This window comes from Hipposideros armiger, unplaced genomic scaffold (assembly GCF_001890085.2).
Source record: "Hipposideros armiger isolate ML-2016 unplaced genomic scaffold, ASM189008v1 scaffold_23, whole genome shotgun sequence".
NCBI lineage: Eukaryota > Metazoa > Chordata > Mammalia > Chiroptera > Hipposideridae > Hipposideros > Hipposideros armiger.
This window is the reverse complement of record NW_017731373.1, coordinates 7,270,499-7,276,585: the sequence shown is the minus strand read 5'-3', so window position 1 is coordinate 7,276,585 and position 6,087 is coordinate 7,270,499. Positions and strand designations below refer to the sequence as shown.

General features: G+C 32.2%; 1 protein-coding gene across 1 annotated transcript in view; it reads left to right on the top strand.

Moving 5' to 3' along the window:
* Positions 1 to 3,924: 3,924 nt before the first annotated feature.
* The window catches only part of RAPH1 (Ras association (RalGDS/AF-6) and pleckstrin homology domains 1), an 80,612-nt gene continuing 78,449 nt past the window's right edge, over positions 3,925 to 6,087 (top strand). The window contains exon 1 of the mRNA XM_019635619.1: positions 3,925 to 3,960. The gene's annotated coding sequence lies outside the window, so the exon portion shown is untranslated. The remainder of the gene's footprint in view (positions 3,961 to 6,087) is intronic.

The following is a 6,087-nucleotide window of genomic DNA, read 5'->3' as shown; positions in this document are numbered from 1 at the left end:
CAGTTATAGAGTAGCAACGAAAATAATTTTATGGTTGGGGGTCACCACAACATGAGGAACTGTATTAAGGGGTCACGGCATTAGGAAGGTTGAGAATCCCTGCAGTAGAGAGTGTAATTGAGGAAGCAGAGTTTAAAAAGAAACAGAAGGAACTGGGATTTGAAAACAGGTGAAGAAAGTATGTTTGAAAAAGAAGGGATAAGTCATCTCTTAAGAAGAGAAGAAAAACAAGTTGGGAGGCCCATAATTGATGTCTTGTCATTATGTACCGCTTAAAATTTAAGACCGTTAGTGAAGAATGGTGAAATCTGGAGAAAATTAGAACTGTAAACATATTAAATAGGCCCAAATATTGTAGAATTGCAATAAATTGTAACCATACTTGAAAATTAGATGCTTTTTTTAAAATTACTTTTAGACAAATCTTATTAAGTTTGCTGTGAAGAAAGTGTTAGCTAAGTCATTACAGCAAAACTAAAGTGACTTGAAAATGTATTTTTCATGTATCCCAGATTATACATGCCTCTATCCATCTTTCTAAATATGGCTTATTTTTCCTGATTTTTCTAGTCAAAATTCTACTCATCTTTTGAGACCAGCTCCATTGCCATGTACCTTTGTGAAGCTGTTTGACACCAAGCACAATTAATTGCTTTCTTCTTTACTCCTCTAGACCTTACTTGATTTGCCTTAAGTCGTAGATAATTGTGTACTATCTTAAATCCCGCTGAGTTTTGAAGTATCGGAACTGGGTTTACTCATCTGAAATGCCTCTCAGTCCCTTAAATATAATAGAAATTCAATAATAAGGTTTTCATGAAAGCCATTATTTGAAGAATTCTTTACAGTTGGTGTTAACATCTCCTGAATGGATGCACAAAAATGTAATAATGTTTGTTTATAAAGAATAATTCTTTCTTGGTCTATTTCATATTGTAACAAATGACTTTACAGACTGATGAAGGGGATCAGTGGTCCCCTTATCTGTGAATAGAGTGCTAATGTTAGTAAAGGCTCAAAAACCTTTTTGTTTACTCTAAGGTTTTAAAATAAATATATGCATTTTTAAAGCAGGAGCCATGAATATTCTATATTATTTTTGAAAAATCTTGGTTTTACTACTTGGTAATGCAGAAATTCCAAAGTCTAGATCTTAAATCTGCTTATTTTGAATCTCTTAGCTAAAGGGCAGCTCATGTGGGGACATGTACCCGAAAAGAATAAGTGCATCTTTGGCTGTACTTTCTATTGGGTCGTCGGAAAAGTCATGACATATTTTTCTATGTTTTTCGTTGCAAAAATGTGTCATGACTTTTCTGACGACCCAATAGTTAGAGATACTTACTGTTTAATTTCTATCCATCAATTTGCAGAATTAGGTAGTAAATTCTGCTCCTCCTGTGCAAACCAATGTGAGGATTTGCATTTATATATTCTTAATAAGTGTGTTCCAAATCCATAGAAACTCCATGTTTGAAAAGCATTTAAAGAGTTAGAAAATGGTTTCTGTGTTTTTAAAATATGCAGGTAGAAGTGTTTCAAGATGACGTCAATACGTTATTTTCTTTTTGAATACAATTATTTTCTTACTAAGTTTTAAAATGCCTAATTTACCTTTAAGGCACAGATACATTATAGAAAAACCAACATGTTTTGATTTTTAAAAACAACAGCTAGGTAACATACTGCTAACAGTTATTTACCACAAAAAGTCAGCAAATTTAAACGCTTCTTTTTGTAAAAGGTAAATGTTTCACTCATCTTGAAATTTGGCAACTCTTTTTAAATACTTTGCCACAAGAAAACCAATAAACCTGTTTGGTACAATATATATGGTCACTCGTCAACCACATCAGTAACATTCTATAACACTTGGCTTCAACTTCTTTTTTGCTGCTGTAACCACTGCTTTTGAAATTAAACCTTACTTTCCTCACCCCCAACTTTCTTTTGTTGAGGTCAAAAGTAGCTGCTTCTTGAAGAATTATATAATGCAGTTTTCCTATAAAATATTGTTTCTGTTAAGGAAGTCATTTATAAGAAGTTGAGAATGTAACTTCTCTGGAATATCAATCTCTTATAGCAGCTTATAAAAGGTAGTCAGTTCCTTATTTCATTATTGAAAAAGAATCTCACAAATACTATCACTCTTCTCTCAGAATACTTAGAATCACTTAGTACCAGATGCTTAGATTACTTTATATGATGTGTTACAGTCTGATAGGTGTCCATAATGAAGATGCCAGTGTCATTTTGTATGTTAAGGATAGATATTTATTGTATTACATTGTATTATACTTAAAATACATATGATGTGTGATCAAACAATATGGTGAATGTTTAAATAAAAAAAATATTACAGTAAAAGACACATTGCCATTAATCCCCCTCAAAGTACTCCCCCTCGCTTCAAACACACTTATCTCATCCTTCTTGCCACTTTCTGAAGCTGTTCTGGAAGTCCTCTTTTGTGAGTGTCTTTGCAGTACACAGATGAAAAACAGAAAAGTACTAGCATGCCAGAAACCCCCCTCATATTTACTACTTTATTCATTTCCTCCCTTGTGCATAACCACTACCTTGACTCCTAACTCTAATTCTGCTATGAAGTTCTTTGGTTTGTTTCTTTAAAAATGTTTTCTACTTTATTGAGGTATAATTTCCATGTAATAAACTGCACACATCAAAGTATGCAGCTTTGTAAATTTTCATATACCTGTGAAGCCATCTCGACAATTAACATAGGTAACATTTCCATTATCCTCCGCCGTTTCCTCATACCCCTTCGCAAGTCATCCTGCCTTCCACCTCTGCCTCTGCGCAATCTATCACTATAGATTAGTTATACATTTTCTCAGCGGTTCTCAACCTTCCTAATGCCACGACCCCTAATACAGTTCCTCATGTTGTGGTGACCCCCAACTATAAAATTATTTTCGTTGCTACTCTATAACTGTAATTTTGCTACCGTTATGAATCGTAATGTAAATATCTTTTTGTTTTCGGATGGTCTTAGGCGACCCCTGTGAAAGGGTCGTTCGACCCCCAAAGGGGTCGCGACCCACAGGTGGAGAACCGCTGTATGTTATATATGGAATCATACAGTGTTCTCTCTTGCTTATTCTCTCTTATCTATCTGTATTACTTTCATGCAGAATAATGATTTTTAGATTATTCAGTATTGTTGCTTGGATTAGTTCCTTTTTGTTGCTGAATGGTATTCTGTTACATGTATATACCACATCTTGTTTATTCACCTTGTGATAGATATTTGGGCTGTTTTCATTTCTGGCTTATAGAGCTTCTATGACATTTGTGTACAAATCTCTTCATGGTATATGTTTTCATTTCTCTTGGATATTTATCACAATACCTGTGAGGATATCCTGGGTTATATAGGGAAAAATTTTTTATTATTTTTTAGGAAGCTAGCAAACTTTTCCAAAGCTGTATCATTTTCATACCCAACAGCATTATATGACAATTCTCATTGTTTTACATCCTAACATTTGGTATTGTCAATCTTTTTCATTCTAGCTACTGGAATGGATATGTAGTGGTATATCATTATAGTTTTAATATGCTAATTACAAATAATGTTGGGCAACTTTCCTGTTTTTATTAGCCATTTGGAAAGTGACTACAAGTTTTTTGCCCATTTTAAAAATTGGGTTTTTTTGGGCTTTTTTAGTGTGGCAATTCTTTATATATTATATTTGTTCCAATATCATTTGTTAAAAAATGCTTTCCATTTCTGTCAATTATATCTCAATAGAGCTGGGAAAAAATCTCTTTCTTCCTTACCTACTTTAACTTTGACATCCCTGCTAAAAATCAGCTGACAGAGTAAGTGTGGACCTATTTCTGGACTCCATTCTATTACATTGATGTAATTCTCTATTCTTTTGCCAGTGCTACTTTGTCGTGATTACAGAGCCTTACAGTGAACCTTGAAATCAGGTAGTGTAAATCCTCCAAGTTATTTTCCAGATTGTTTTGGCCTTTCTGGGCCATTTGCTTTTCCATATAAATTTTAGAATCGGGTTTGGGATATTGGTTGTAATTACAATGAATACTGAGTTTGATATGGGGAGAATTGACATATAACAATATTGCATCTTCTCATCCATTCACATGGTATATCTGTTCAGTTATTTAAGTCTCTAATTTCTCTTAGTATTTTATATTTTTCATTTGACATAGAATATGTTATATAAACACTGCACACTGTCCTATTTAATTTTTTACAGCCAAATTTTTATTTATACATGTTTATTCTTATGCTATAAATTAAGATTTGGTATGGAGATTTTCCCCATGATAACCTTTTGTAATGTGTGGATGAAGAGACCATCTATTCTGATGTGACAGTGCTAGAAATAGAGGAGACTAAAACAAATAGTCTTAGAAACATTTAAGCTGAAGTTTACAACTGTATAGTTATTAGTATAATTCTTTTGGCTTGTATGGTTATGGATATATTTATTAACTTAGTCCAATAGTTTTAAAATCAGAAGTAAAACAGAATCTTATCAGTTTAATTGGGGCATAAGTTTTTACCAGAGGATTTTGAGTTTGTATTTTGTAGTTGCCTTCATTTTTCCTCCTTTCATTAATAATATTTATGGAAATATGCAACCCTTAGAAATGTATAAACAAGAAAATAAAACAAAATCCTACCATCCAGAAATCACTAGAGTTAAAATTTTTCATATAGTTTCTCATATACTAGTATGTAAATGTATGTGTGTATTTATATAGGTCACTATTGTATGCACAATTTAGTTCTCTTTCTTTCATTTAAACTTATGTCACTACCATTTCCCATGCATTAAATGCTTTATGAATAATTTACAACATCTGCCATTATAATTCAGGATGGACATGTAAGACACCCTTGAATTTGCTCAGGTTTTCTTGTAGGATATTTAGTTGCCCTCCCCCTCCTCTTTTTTTTTTTTTTTTAAATATTTGGCTTTGAGGGCATGCTTGTTCACAGACTGTCCATATTTTGAATTTCTTTTTAAAATATATTTGTTTTTAAGTTTGAAACATTTTAACCAAAGTATATAATGTGATAGACATCTATATACTCATCAATAGTAGTAATTAATTGTTTATAGTTCGCTTCAGATAATTTGTTTAGGGAGAAGATACAACAAAAATCCTACCCCCGGTAACAATTTATGTCATTCTGTTGCATGTTATAGTGCATTTAATACATGTGTATCCATAATATTTTACTTAACAGCTGTCTGTACTTTTGAATTTTATATGAATAATAAACTATCATTCTTTAAAAATTTGCATTTTTTTTACTCAACCATATGGTTTGACATTATTCATACTAATTCTTGTAGATCCAGGTCATTCTTTTTATCAGAATGAGCCAGTTTTTCCTTTCCCCTTTTGAGGAATAGTTAGATAGTTAGGATGCCACAATAAACATTTTTTTATATTTCTTCTGGTGCTTGTCTCTTAAGTGCTTGGACACTTACAGGTGGTAGTGTGGCATCAAAAGATATGTAATCTCCAAATGGCTCTCCAAAGTGGCGAGGCATATATGTCCTTCCCTACCAGCAATTCCCATTACTTTACGTCCTCCCCAACCTTTGGTTTTATCAGACTTACTGTTTTTGCCAACTTGATGGTTATGAAATGGATAAATTTTTTCTTTAATGTGTTTCTAGAAATACAGTTACTAGGATAAGGAGTATAAGATTCTGTTGCATATTCAGCGAAACTTTTTATCCATGGAAACTGTATTCTTTTAAATGTCCATTAAAAAATATTCCCAATCACAAATTAAAGCTTTTAAAGAGTTTTGAATAAAAGCATTGTTGTTTATTCACAGTGGAATATAAGTGTTTTCTCTAAAGAAATATTATATATCCCAGCTGTAAGACTGATACCAGAGAGTTTTCCTAAAATGCAGTAACTGTTATTTTATGACATCTGTGTATATAATTTAGATGATAATTTGCTTAACAGAATCCATGACTGATTTTACTTCCTGTGAGCTTTTTTGGGGAATATATTTAATTTTTTGTAATCATATATATATATATATATATATATATATATATA